At 34.4% G+C, this 14990-nt stretch overlaps 1 protein-coding gene across 12 annotated transcripts in view; it reads right to left on the bottom strand.

The window, feature by feature from the left end:
- The window catches only part of AGD2 (Pyridoxal phosphate (PLP)-dependent transferases superfamily protein), a 36968-nt gene that overhangs the window by 14984 nt on the left and 6994 nt on the right, over window positions 1-14990 (bottom strand). For 2 of the 12 annotated variants that reach the window (XM_020674119.2, XM_088859286.1), the window contains exons 2-3: window positions 1331-1453; window positions 1172-1233 (exon numbers count right to left, since the gene is read on the bottom strand). The exons of 3 other annotated variants lie outside the window; for them this stretch is intronic. The gene's annotated coding sequence lies outside the window, so the exon portion shown is untranslated. Of the gene's footprint in view, window positions 1-1171; window positions 1254-1330; window positions 1454-7240; window positions 7391-14990 lie in introns of all 12 variants that reach the window. 7 more of the 12 variants (XM_020674117.2, XM_088859287.1, XM_011629118.3 and 4 more) reach the window with 5 other exon arrangements.

Genomic DNA, 14990 nt, shown 5'->3' with positions numbered 1-14990 from the left:
ACCCATCCGGATCGGTGAATCGGAGATCCGGATCAGGAATCGTCCAAATCGGTCGGATTTAGCCTTAAAAAAAATCCGAAAAATTTATTAAAATTCATTATAAATGTTGTTTTTTAATAATCCAATAAGAAATGGGGGTACTCCAATAAGAACTTTCATTTTTTTGCATCAATATGCGAATATTGAGATGTTATTTCCCTGCATGAACTATTGTTAACCATTAAATATACATCACACAAAAGGATAAGCATAGAATTATCATGGATGAAGTATAACATCATACATGGACTACAATAAAGCATACAATTCATAAAATACAACCTAATAATAAAATGATAGATGACGTCATTCTTCATCTTGGTCACGCTGGTGCCACTGGTTGAATTCGCGTGACTTAATCTAAGAACGAATCATCCGAATTAGTGGGCACCTGACTATAACCAAATCTATGAGTGTTAGTGTTTTGTTGCGGTCGTAATCCAAAATCCTCGAAGCTTGTCCATCCTTCATAGTCACCTACACTGTCGTGCTCGTCCTCCTTTGCTATTGGGACTCGGTATGTGAATAATTTGGTTCGGATAGGGTGGCTTCAAAATCATCATCTCTCTCATTTTCCCTTATACCCCCTTCTCACTCTCCATCATTAGGTGCAATACCACTGACATCTCCGACGAATTGTGAATATGTTGGCGGGTTGTTTCCTCTTTCATACTGCTCATCAACTTCTTCAAGATCTTCCTCACCGATAGCCTCACTGAACGCTATCTTGTGCAACACTAGCTCATCTTCCTTTACTACCCATTGTTCTGCTGTGTCTGTGACAAATACTGTGTCCAAGTCTATCGGTCCGTAGTCTTCAAGCTTCCTTCTTATTTGTCGCTTTCAGAAGTTTAAGTTGTAACGATCGTAAACTAGTTTATGAACCCTCTCCGAAGCGAGTCGATTCCTCCAAATAGTGTGCAACTATTGGAACGTACTCCAGTTTCGCTCACACCAAGTAACAGAACATGTCTGGAAGAACACCTTGATTGCTATCCTCCTTAGGTGAAGTGCATCAGTACCATCTATCTTCCACCATTCAATTGGATTAAAATGCAAAAAGCATTGTAAGGGCAAGGACAATTCATAAGATTAAAGATATGAAAGAACAAAATATTAGTTCGGGGTTAACCTGAATCCATCTTAGTTCGAAAATTCCTGACAAGTCTAGTTCTGAAAGATCCTACAGCATCCCTATACATAGAAAGCGAAAACTTTCGTTTTAGTGCATTAGTTATTCCTCACAAATATCACAACTTAATGAACTTATTACCCAAATATTAAATATTACCTCTTGCCACTACCTGATTTCGATGGCTTCTCTCCAGCTTGGTAATAATGTATATGACTCCTTCCATAATCTTATGGGGATGTTCAGGTGTCAAACAGAAAAACTTTAGGTTGAAGTAGTAACCTAAACATACATAGATAGAGAAAAGTCATTTAAATTTTCATTAAAAAAATATTTTAGAATTAAACATTCTAAGGATATATATGTATATATATATATATATATATGTACCTGCATAATGAATTGGACAGTCAAATTTGGTGTTCCACCTTTCTATAATCTTGATCACTTACTAGCAAAACTTCACTTCTATACAATAGCTAATTTGGCCCTCTCGATACCTTCATAAAGGATGCCTATGGTAGCTTTCTTGTCAGCATCCACCATTCTCAACACCGTGACAAAAAAGGCAGTGGCCTCTACGATACTCGAACATCGAAACCAAAACTTCCTAGCTCTATGCCCTCCACTTTTAGCCCATTATTGGACTTCGAGACGCGGTCATTTGACCACTCTTCACTGGTAAACAATCTCTTTAATGCAGCCTTGAATTCCTGAATGGAGTCCACAGCCAAGTAATCTATCGCAAAGCTGGTTATGGCAAGTCTGATTTCTCTTTTTTCTTAGATTGTTCTCTGAACAACAATAAGATTTTAGAGTGGTTATATATAAATCTTGACACCAACCTCGCTTCGTATAGAGTCTCCTTCACAATTTTGATCTTACCGATCTCCTCTAACATAAGATCGATGTTGTGTGCAGCACACGAGATCCATACTAGATGCTTCCTCTTATCCATCAACTTGCTGCCCGTAGAAACACAAGCACACGCATTGTCCGTAATAAACTGAACCACATGCTTATCTCCCACCTCCTCCACTATCTGGTCATATAGTCGTATCAAGAAGTTTGCATCCTTCTTTTTCCTTGAGACATCTTTGCTAGATAAAAAAGTTATACCTTCTGGGGAATAGGAGAAGTTAAGATACTCCTTTTTGCTAACTATATTCAACCAACCATCACTCATGAGAGTATGCATGTTCTTGGCCAACCCTGTTTATATTCTTCAATCCACTTCCTAACTTCACCTGCCTCTTCATCCAAGATCGGCCCACTGAGCTCATATGCAGTTGGGGGCTTTACCCCAGGCACGGCTCTCTGGATTGCGTTGACCATAGGTGGTAAATATGGGCTATTGGATGCATCAAAGGGGATTCTGTTATCGTAGATCCATTTACCAACATATCTATCCAACATGTTCCTTGTAGCATTCACCATGTCTTTGAGGGTCATCTGTTGTGACTTGGGCTTTGAGAGAATATACGACCATGACCTGCAATACTGGTGCTCCTAGATAAACCAGGAACAATTGTACCTCTGAAAACATATTGCCACCAACCCCTCCATACGTATTCTAGCTGGGCCCGCCATACATGCTCGAGTTGGGCCCGCCATGCATGCTCGAGCTGGCCTCGCCATGCATGCCCATGTCATAACCACCAGGCATTCTGAACCTGCTTTCCCTCTGGTACATTTCGTGTAAACTCATTCTTGCGGCCATCTCCAAGTCATTATTATATTGCTCTTCTGGATCAATCCTGCTCAATGACATATATAAGCCAGTTATCTCCTCATCCATCCTCTGCTTTGCAATTTTTTTACCTTTGGTAGCCTTGAGAGTGGCCGCCATTTGCTTTCTTACATTACTAATGCTATTATTGCACGCAGAAACGTCTCCCTTCACCCTGCCAAGTGTTGCTTGAACTTATGTACCCAAACTTATCACTTTTTGGCAGTAATTACAAATGATTTAATCTTTTTTGTTGGGATCAAGTCTGACCTCATGTTGCTATGCAAGGTCTTCCTTAGATCTTGCCATGATTTAACTGTTTTAATATGTAAATGGTAAAAATGAACCGAACAATTCAACATGAAAAATAATCACCATGTGTAGTGATAATGTGTAGGGGTAGTTCATGAAGTTATCTTTGTTGTTAATGCAAAATACTTCTACTGGCAAAAAATATTTTAGTTCCTACTGGGAAAAATATTTTATTTATGCAACATTATAGATAAAAAATAGTCTGTATCAGCCACTACATATAGAACAAAAAACTTTCAATGATATAGTATTAAAAAAAAAATCTATTTACAATGTTATAGTAATTCACAATGCTAGTACATATAGACTCGTCACAAATCTTCATTTAGACAAGCATAAATTAGTTCCAACTGGGAAAAAAAAATTATTTATACAACATTATAGATAAAAAGAGTATGTATAAGTCACACTTAGAATTAAGAAAACAAAAAAATTACATTAATATAATCATCCATAATGCCACTACACGTAGATTTGCCACAAAGAATAGTTACAATGATATAGTCATTCACAATGCCACAAATAATATTTACAATGATATAGTCATTCAAGAAATATAATTATAAAATATGTATCAACAATATACATACATTTTATATATCTACATCCATTTTTTTGCATTAAAAATTTAACAATAAAATTGAAAAATACAAGTTAATTTAATCACTGGTTTTCATGATAGCACCACCTAGCCTACTTACAAAACCTCTTTTAAAATTAGTTTACAGCAAGTATACACCAATATGTGGGCACAATCCCAAGATAAAAATGAGCACAAATAGTCCTACAACTCAATTACAAAAACTCTTCAGTCAATTGTGCAAAATTATAATGCAAACATCAATACAAAACTCAGCAATTATATATCAAAAAAATACATACATTTCGATCTCGATCACGGTTCCCGAAAAACAGGTATTTTTCCCCCATTTAGCAAATTTTTGGTTCATATCATGGGGTTTTAGTTTTTTATGATGTTATTCACGAATATTTGTATCTCATTTTCTCTTTTTTGGTCGATTTTTTATTTTGAGTCATGGTTTTGTCAAGAACAGTTAAGGTCTTTTTTTTTTTCCCCGCCAAACTACAAATTTGAGACGAATTGAAGCACCATTATGAATTTTTCTTTATTCCTTGCAGGCTGAATTTTCATGCTTCTATACTTGGTGATGGTTTGAATAACACTGCTTCCTTTTGAATTTCTTCTTTCTTTTCTTGCCGTACAGATTTCAAATTATTCAAGACATTTTCAATTCTAGTAGTTTGTTTTCCTATAGTTTGTAGGAAGAGATTTGTGTAATTATTTTGTTCTATGATGTGTGGTATTCCCTCTAATTTGACCATATGATTTTCAGATTCCTTAAGCCCCAACTTAAAGGGCGAAGTTTTAGTTTCAAGCTTCTCTCCTTTTAATTGTAAACTCGTTTCTGGGGGATGGATAGATTCGACCGTTTCACCTTTGATAGTGTGAAAGGTCTGAAAGGCCTTTTCAGCCATATTTATTTTAAACTCTGGAAGCTTAATCCCTTCTTTTTTGAGGATATACTTAAGCCATTTGAAGAATTCCACATTCCTTCTATGTTGTATCATAAATTTATTAAACTTTTTATGAAAACCATCCCTTAATTCTTCTTTAAATTCTTGGAAACACCATTCCCTTATTTGTCTATTTTCTTCTGAAAGGAAATCTCTTTTAATCCATTCTTTATCAATGACAAACTCGTCTTGACTCTGGATTGTATGTAGATCAAAGTCAACTTCTGATAGGGTTGGCTCTTCTGGTTCAGTTTGAGAAGAACTAGGAGTGTTAACTCTATATACTGGATGTTGGACTTGATTTGAAGCCTTTCTAAGTCCTTCTATGATTATTCTTTCATTATGGGCTTTTTCATAATCTGATTGAGGAATAGAGAAGGTTGAGGTTCTAGACGGATTTCTAAGAAGTATATTGGAAATACTTAGTCTAATTTTTCTAAACGATGGAAATTGTATTTCAATTTCTCCATCAGGTAGAATTCAATTATTTGTTCAGGCTCTCTATTTTCAAGAATCTTAGTCTGATTTTCAGACTGAAGAGACCATCTTTCAAGATACAAACTTAGATATAACCAAATTAGATTTATCCATATTCGATTGAAAGAAAATGGTTTGACCTTTTATATCCATTTGCCTCTCGTTTGGACATAGAGTGGTCATAACTTTATAACAGAGTCTATAAACAAAAGCTAAGTTTTGAGATCCAGATCCATATCAAAACTTTGAGTTTTTAGATTCAGAGTTAAAACCTTCAAAAGATTTGGATCAAATAAGGCCACCGAAAAATTCAGGAGCAATTAAAATATATAGGACCATTGCAAAGAGTTGATTCAACGATTCCTAATAAAGAAACGGGGAACCTTTTATGTCTGTTATCCCTTAAGCAAAGCAAAACAAAGTTGTTTAACCCTGTCCTGATTAAGGGTTTAACAGCTATCTGGACTAGGCCAATATGCAGATAGTTAAAATCTTTTCTTTTATGTTCTTCAACCATCCTTGAGGTTAGGAGTTGGAAACTATCTTGAGTTTCCATGACAGAAATAGTCTTCTTAATAGTTTTAATTGAGAAGCTACTTTTGAAATCAAAAGTCCCCTTTTTATAAATATCCGTTATAGGTACTTTTGGGGTGTTCCAATTTTTTATTTGTTTTTCAATATTATCGATAATAACTTCTTCCTTATTATTTACAAAAAGTGTGCTGGTAGAAGCTGTCCTACTAGATAGTGTCCTGAACAAATTTGCCACATTCGATTTTATAATCTGAATCTGAGTCAACTGGAAACAGTCCCTACACCTTCCCTGCCTTCTTGCTCAACGGCGATCTTTGGGTCACAGTGACTTTAGATTTGACTGAAAAATCTAAATTTGCACAGTTAATCAGTTCACCACTAAATAGAACTTGGGTCTGATTCCATAATATATTATCTAAACTCGTTTATATATTATGTAATATATATAATATATATTAGATAGTTGCGGATAATGACAATCTGGACGATCAAGGGTCCAGCATGTTCCCCTTAGCGGCTCATCCTGGCCTTGGCGGGTACTTTGCCTAGACTTGTCCTTTCGTCTCTTGCCTTAACTCTCGGACCAACTTTTTCAGGGGCAAATTTAATTAGGAATCTTAAAGGTAATAATACAACTTCATCTCAAACACTTAGAGTTAAAAATAAGGAACAGATCATAATAAATGACATTGAAGATCACATTCAGAATTGGAATATTCCCAAGGTACCAATAACAGATATTTATCATAAAGGATCATGTAAATTTAAAATGGGTTATGCTATAAAGACAGTAGAAGAAAGCTTGTCTGTTACACAGAATCAAGAAGACTTTCAACTACTATCTAAAAAAGTTATTGAAAAACATAAGGAAAATCATTACAAATATTTACACATTGGCCTTATTCAAATAGCTATCAAACCTTTAACCCGATTAGGGTTAAACACTTCAGTGCTTGTATGCCTAAGAGATACAAGACAATAATTTCACTGATTCACTCTTAGGCATGGTTGAATCCAGCCTGTGTAGTGGACCAATATATTTTAACTGTTTTCCGAATTTTTCAGTTTCTTTAACTGACCCAAATATCTTAGATATACTATCAATAAATCTGAAAACCTATGGATTTAATATGTTACATGGTCCCAAAACTTAGCCATAGTATACAGAGTATATTATAAAGTAATGAATACTCTTTGTCCCAATATTATGAGAATGGATAAAAAAGACCAAACCATATTATTTCAAACAAATATGGAAAAATCCCATACTATTGTACATAAAACAATTAAATGGTCAGACATTGTTTTACCACAGTCTTGGGCATTGCAACATGCAAATCAAACCCAAGAAGTACCAAGCCATAATATTCCAAATCAAATTATTGAACATCCAGATGGAAACATTGAAATAAAATTCCAACAATCTCAAATACAGGATGACATAAATGTGAATAGGAAAAGAAATAAAAAACCAATAATACCAAGTAGAAAATCTTGTTCTATTACTCCTGATGTCATTATACTTCCTCCTCCTTCTCAATCTTCTTCTTCTCAAACAATACCTTACTCAGATTTGCAATTCCAAGGAATAAGAAGAACAGCAGATCATGTTGTTCTCCATACATATACTCCTGAACCAAGTATAGAAGAATTTCAAATATTAACATTACAAATCGAGGACAATCTTTATACTGATGAACAAACAACATCCTATTTAGAAACCAATAATATATATACGGATGAACAAATGGCAGCCTATTTAGCAGCCAAATAAGAAAGGAAATCAGAAAGAAAGAAAAAGAAAATTAATACTGAATATATTAAGCAAGATTATATTTCAAATGAAAATAAACATATTAGAGAATGGTATCTTGCAACAGTACCATTACAATTAGGAGAATTATTACAGGCAAAATATAATAAATTTCTCAAAAAAGAAAGAAAAACAAAAGGATATTTTATATGGTTAAAAGAAAAATATCAAGATAAACTTAATATTCCTTCATTTGATAATCTTCAAACTTTGGAAGAAAAAACCTATATTAGCACTGATGGAACTACAACTGCTAGTACACATCCTCCTGAAAAGAGTATAATACTTAAAGGAGTCCCTCCATCCAATAAAGGAGAACCACCTCAATCTTTATATGATATAATTGCTACTCCATATAAAGTTCTACCAAAAGAACTAGGTAAGAAACAAGAATTGATCCCTCATACTGTAAAACAAAATAATTATACAAATTTATATATGCAATCTTTAGGAAAACAGGCAGAACGAATAGAAAGAATAGTATCAAAAGAAAAACTAGTTCCTTCTCCTCCTAAAGCAGTTTTGTTCAAACCACCTCCAAAATTAAATAAAAATAAATTTTATATTGGAGACAATAATAAATCCTTAATGGAACAATTAATAGCCAAACTAGCTCAGTTAGATATTAAAGGAATACCATCTCCCAAACTCACTATTCCTACACCAAATATACCTAGTATAATACCTGAATCTTCAGACAAAGGCAAAGCTAAAATCCCAGAGCATGAGACAATGATGCTCCAAGAAGAACCAATAATAGAAGATACTATCCAAAATCAAGAAAATACATTTATGGATACCACTCCTATTGATCTGAATAGAATAACTTATGGAAAAAATTGGAAACCAATTACTGCCCTTCCATATCAGAAAACACCTACACCTGTTGACATCCAACTGGAAGAGGATGCTATACAACAAGTAGTATCATACTCAGGAAGATCAATAGTCAATTGGACAATAGATGGTTTATCTGAATTAAAGATTTTAGAGGTTATGGGACATATGACAATGTTTGCCTCTGCAAATCAAATGGCAGGCAACCCAGATCAAGAGGTTGCAAAAGCAATAGTTAATGGATTTACTGGCTGGTTAAGAGGCTGGTGGGATTTTTATGTTGATAATGAAACAAAAAATAGGATCCTCACCAATACTAGACAATGGACCGCCAAAAATGAACAAAATCAAGAAATAATCTATACGGAAAGTGATGCCGTCAATACTTTAATATATACCATTACACTTCACTTTGTAGGCAGTACCACACTGTTAGCAGCAAGATCAGAAGATCTGCTCTCCAATCTTCGCTGTCCTACATTATCTCATTATAAATGGTATAAGGATGTATTTTTCTCACGATTATTAATACGAGAAGACTGTCAACTAGACCACTGAAAAGAGAAATTCATAGCTGGTCTACCATATTTATTTGCTGAAAAAGTCAAGGAAAGACTTAGGAACAAACATAATGGAATCATTATATATTCATCATATACACTTGGAGAACTTTCAGCAGAAATATGTGCTGAAGGCTTAGCTTTACGCACAGATATGAAACTCAAGAAACAATTGGATAAACAACAAATCACGAAGCGTAAAGAACTTGGTAAAGATCAAAATACTACAACAAGATAGACAGAGGTAAAGACAGATAAGACTAGAACAAAGATAGAGCAAAAATAGACAGAGTAAAAGGTATTGTGAAAACAGTAGACTTACTGTTTACAGATGCACTAACTGAAAAAGAGTTCCCAGTGTTGCGGGCAATATGAAGGAATAGAGTTTATATTGCAGTCACACATATCAAGAATAGAGAAGAGAGATAGAACCTGGTATTTGATTATGGAGCTATGAAGGTCAGGATAGCTCTTGATTGTTGATATTCTTTATCTTCGGGGATGAAAGAGAAATAGAAGGAGCAGAGAGAAATAGAGAGGAGCAGAGCGGAGAGAAGCAGAGAGGAGCGGCTGAGGAGTGAGTGACCTCTCTCAGGGGAGTGAACGACCTCTGCCGAATAAGAGGGAAGAGGCTTCCTTCTATAAGGGAGCTTGCTTCATAAGGAAGCAAAGAGGACGAAGACAAAAGAGGAAGAGGACAAAGGATTAAAGATGAGGTCGACAAAAGATGGGACCAAAAGACAAAAAACAAAAAACAAAAAAGGAAAAAGCATCTGTATACAGTGTTTCTCTTGTCGCTTAGTGATTATGGCTACAGTGCTTTTTTGGATTACATGCAAGAGGCTACAGTGCTTCTTTGGATTATATGCTAGTGGCTACAGTAACTCTTTTGGACTATATGTCGGTGATGGCATCTTCTTTTGCCGTATATGTCGGTGAGGGCATCTTCTTTTGGAGTATATGTCGGTGAGGGCATCTTCTTTTGGCGTATATGTCGGTGAGGCTTTTCTCTGGAATCTTCTTGAAATCAACTATTGATGATGATAGTATTGAGGATATTCTTCGAGGTCTCTGGCTAAATTCATCCGTATCATCTTCTTCTGGATCTGTTTCATCATCCGGATCTGTTGCAGGAAGTTGCAAGTACTGATTGGTGTGTAAAGGCGAAAATTGTACAGTTTCTTCAGAAGAAACTGGTTTTCTTCCTGCTTCAGCAAATATTTCTTTCATTTGTTGCTCTAAGGCTTCCTTTGAGGCATTGGGGTTGGACTGGAGCATATTTCTCAAATAGGTTGGGAAATCAAAAGAGGTGTTGGCAGTATTTGGGCTTGGTTGGTGTTTAGGTGTTTGCTGAGGTATTCTTTTGGGTGTGATTGTTGTGGGATCCATATTGAATATGTCCCACCATTTCACAGCGATAGTTTTTCCTAATCAGGGAATATAGGTGTAGTCAGTAGTATTATTGACTGAGATGGTATAGTCCCATTTCATAATCCATGGGATTTGGTACAAAGCCATGAAGTATAGGTGAATATCAATGGTAGTATCACTATTATTGTATTCCATGAATTGGTCCTGCACTGTTTTGAAAGCAGGAGGTAAAATTGAAGATGTTGCCCCACACTAAGAACCAGTTTTTAAACCATATAGGGAATCTTTCAAAAATAGGTAGCCGGAACTGTATGTACCAGTTGTGTGTGTTATTTGGATTTTGATAGTAAAAGAACTTATGCCAGGCTTCAATATATTCGGCATACTTATAGTATTTATAAGAGAAATCTGGGTTGTGCAGTTTCTTTCCTTGCGCGGGATTACAACCCCACTCATCATAGGAAAGTAAGTTTTTTATTTGAACCTTTGAGTACGCAATGACTCTGGTATTTTGCTGGTAATAATTGACAACGAAAATGGATCCCGTTTCCATAAGGATGGCTTTATAGTACTCTCTGGTTTTTACACCATTGGTTGGATTTAAGTGATTGAGCAGATATAATGGAGCAAGTTTTATAGGATCTGTATTGATGTGTTGTTCATCAATAGTAATATCCATCAGGTAGGCTCTTTCAATATATGAGGATCTTGGTATATTAGGTCTTGAAGCAGACTTAGACTGGGCTGGAGAATATATGGGATTTGAAGCAGTTGCTTCGGGATAGGTTATTTGATGCATAGGAGAGTGTGAAGGCGAACGGATTGCCAAAGGCGAAGGTTCTCCTTCGAAAGGTATTATATTGGTCATTGGGCGTTTATCGTGGCGAGGAGTGCTACGAGAACCCATTATAGGTGAAGGTGAAAGTGAAATATTATTATTTCTATTTTCTTCGAACAGTTGTAATGCAAGGGACAAAGGTGATTCGTCGTTGCTGTCAGTGTTGCCCCCCCTGCAAAAATTCACGGGTTAAGAAATCAGGCAAGGAATTTGAGGACCCGGGAAGGTGTTCGATGGAAAAATCAAAGGCGGACAATATAGCCTGCCAGCGAGCAAATATTTGTTTAGACACTAAATTTTGAACATCTTTTTGCAAAATATCTTTGGCTGCTTTGCAGTCAGTTCGTATCAGAAATGATTGATTAAGAATGTCACTCTGAAATTTTGTGACACAATGAACAATGGCTAATAATTCCTTTTTAACCATTGAATAATTTTTCTGTGTGGGATTCCAAGCTTTAGAAGTGTACCTGAGTAGTTCTTCTTTGTTCTCAATTCTTTGTTTGAGAATATCACCCAAGCCCATATCAGAAGCGTCGCATTCTATAATTTTGAACGCCGTAGGATGAGGAAGAGAAAGGCAAACTAGAGTTTTTACCTTTTGTTTGATTATTTGTACTGCACGAGTATGGATATTTGACCATGGTGGAGGATTCTTTTTGAGTCTATCATATAAAGGTTTAGAATCTATGGCAAGATTAGGATGAAAATCACTAACATAATTTAAACATCCTAAGAATCTTTGTAGGTTTTTCTTATCAAGTATTTGATCAGGAAATTTATCAGCAAATTGAATTGATCTATCAATGGAAATAATTGTGCCATAGTGGATCATGTGTCCTAGGCATCTAATATTAGTTTTGAATAAAGTAATCTTTTTGGCTGATACAACTAATCCAGCATTTTGGACTGCATTGATAAAAGTATGAATATATTTAATATGTTGCTCTATAGATTCAGAGAAGATCAAAACATCATCAATATAAACAATCATAAAATGATGATAAGAATTGAAAACATCATTCATTATTTTCTGGAATTCTGATGGAGCATTTTTTAAACCGAAGGGCATGACATTCCATTCGTATTGACCAAATGGGACATTGAAAGCTGTTTTATATTTATCTTGTTCTTGAATTTGTATTTGCCAATATCCAGACTTCATATCAAATTTAGAGAAGATACAAGCATTAGCAACTCTATCCAATAAATTTTTTTTATTAGGGATAGGATATCTAATCCATCTTAATACTTTATTGAGAGGTTTATAATTGATAACTAATCGAGGAACTCCTCGTTCTTTTTCAGCATTTTTATTAACATAAAAGGCTGCACAGCTCCAAGGTGAGGAGCTTGGTCTTATTAACTTTTTTATTTGGAGATCCTTGATTTCTTTGCGGCACATATCAAGTAAGCTAGTATTCATCTGTATTGGTCTAGCTTTTGTAGGTATTTGGTTTTCATTAAAACCTTGTTCATATGGTAAACTAATACTATGCTTTTTTCGTTCCCAAAAAGCATTGGGATGCTCACTACATATAGAAGTTTCTATTAATTTTTGTATGGCTTCAATTTTTTGTTGAATCAAAGGATTGTTTATTTGTTCTTCGATATGCTTATATTTAATTTCTTGCTTCAAAGTACAAAGAAATTTTTCTTTATTTTGTAATTGACTTTTGACATTATTTATCTCTTTTCATTTGGGTTTATGTATAAAGTCAAAGTGTATTGGTACATTTTGATAATTAAAAGATATTCCTGTTTGATCTATTGATAATGGATATAAAAGGGTAAGGAATGGAACTCCAAGTATAACTGCTTGGCTTAACCCTTTAACCATTATAAAAGGTGTATTAATACATTGATGATTATTACAAACAGAAGCATCTGATAATTTATAATTTATAAACAATCTACTTCCATCTGCTGTATTCAAGATTTGAGTTGTCTTATCAAAATATTTTGAAGGTACTAGACCTTCATTGATGCAATTCAGGTCAGCGCCTGAGTCTATTAAAGCTGAAGTTTCAAAACTATAATCTTTTGCAACTATAATTTTGACGTGGACAAACCATTTTGAATTAGTATTTTATCTATTAAATTAACTGAAGGAAGAGTTACCAGATAAGGTTTCTTTTCTGATGTTTCTGATATCTCTTCTGGTTCTTCCATTATAATTTGATCAAAATCTATTTCATCTGTATCTGTATCTTGTGGAGATACTTGTTGTAATTCTAGAATTTTATTTCTATTTTTTAATTGAGATACTTCTTTCTTAATTTCTTTGATTTCTAGTTTCAAATCAGAAATTGAAGGTTCTTTCTGTTGAGAAGTATGTTGTTCACTTACTCTCTTCATTATTGAAGCAAAATTGTATTCATCAGGAGATTTATTGATGGGAGGTGTTTTTGCTTTATTTTTTGTTATAGAAATAAATTGAGTAATGACAGATCTTTTTTCATCTGGATCAGTAATTTTCTCAATAATGTCTAAATTATCTTCTTGGGTAAGTGTATGAAGATTATGTGAAGGTATGGGACAGCTACAATCATTATCTTTCATTGGATTAGATGATTCTGAATCTGTTGAAGTATTAGAAGAATCAGATGAGTCTGTCCATAATAAATCATCATCCTGTATATTTTCTATATAAGAATTGGAAGAAGTATCTGAAGATGTAGAATCATAATTGATTATATTATATAATTTTGTTTTAACTGTATCATCTAAATGTAAGGACTCTACTTTCTTTTTTAATTTACATTGATGTTTATAATGACCAACCTTGCCACACTTATAACATGCTGGCAGTTTTCTTTTATGTTTTGTGTTGGGAGAAAATTTATTGATAAGTTTTCTTTTAGATTTTTTGTGATGTTTATGGTCTTTATTAGATTTGGATTTGGATTTATACTTGTCCTTTTTATATTTTTTCTTTTTCTTATAGAGTTTTTCAGGCATATTTTTTCTATCAAGGTAATATCCAAATTGTTCACAAAAATCACCAAGTTCTTTACGCTTCGTGATTTGTTGTTTATCCAATTGTTTCTTGAGTTTCATATCTGTACATAAAGCTAAGCCTTCAGCACATATTTCTGCTGAAAGTTCTCCAAGTGTATATGATGAATATATAATGATTCCATTATGTTTTTTCCTAAGTCTTTCCTTGACTTTTTCAGCAAATAAATATGGTAGACCAGCTATGAATTTCTCTTTCCAGTAGTCTAGTTGACAGTCTTCTCGTATTAATAATCGTGAGAAAAATACATCCTTATACCATTTATAATGAGATAATGTAGAACAGCGAAGATTGGAGAGCAGATCTTCTGATCTTGCTGCTAACAGTGTTGTACTGCCTACAAAGTGAAGTGTAATGGTATATATTAAAGTATTGACGGCATCACTTTCCGTATAGATTATTTCTTGATTTTGTTCATTTCTGGCGGTCCATTGTCTAGTATTGGTGAGGATCCTATTTTTTGTTTCATCATCAACATAAAAATCCCACCAGCCTCTTAACCAACCAGTAAATCCATTAATTATTGCTTTTGCAACCTCTTGATCTGGGTTGCCTGCCATTTTATTTGCAGAGGCAAACATTGTCATATGTCTCATAACATCTAAAATCTTTAATTCAGATAAACTATCTATTGTCCAATTGACTATTGATCTTCCTGAGTATGATACTACTTGTTGTATAGCATCCTCTTCCAGTTGGATGTCAACAGGTGTAGGTGTTTTGTGATATGGAAGGGCAGTAATTGGTTTCCAATTTTTTCCATAAGTTATTCTATTCAGATAAATAGGAGTGG

The sequence above is a fragment of the Amborella trichopoda genome, chromosome 2 (assembly GCF_054954075.1).
Source record: "Amborella trichopoda isolate Santa Cruz 75 chromosome 2, AtrichopodaSantaCruz75HAP2 v2.0, whole genome shotgun sequence".
Lineage (NCBI taxonomy): Eukaryota > Viridiplantae > Streptophyta > Magnoliopsida > Amborellales > Amborellaceae > Amborella > Amborella trichopoda.
The sequence above is the reverse complement of the archived record's forward strand: the minus strand, read 5'-3'. Positions and strand labels throughout refer to the sequence as shown.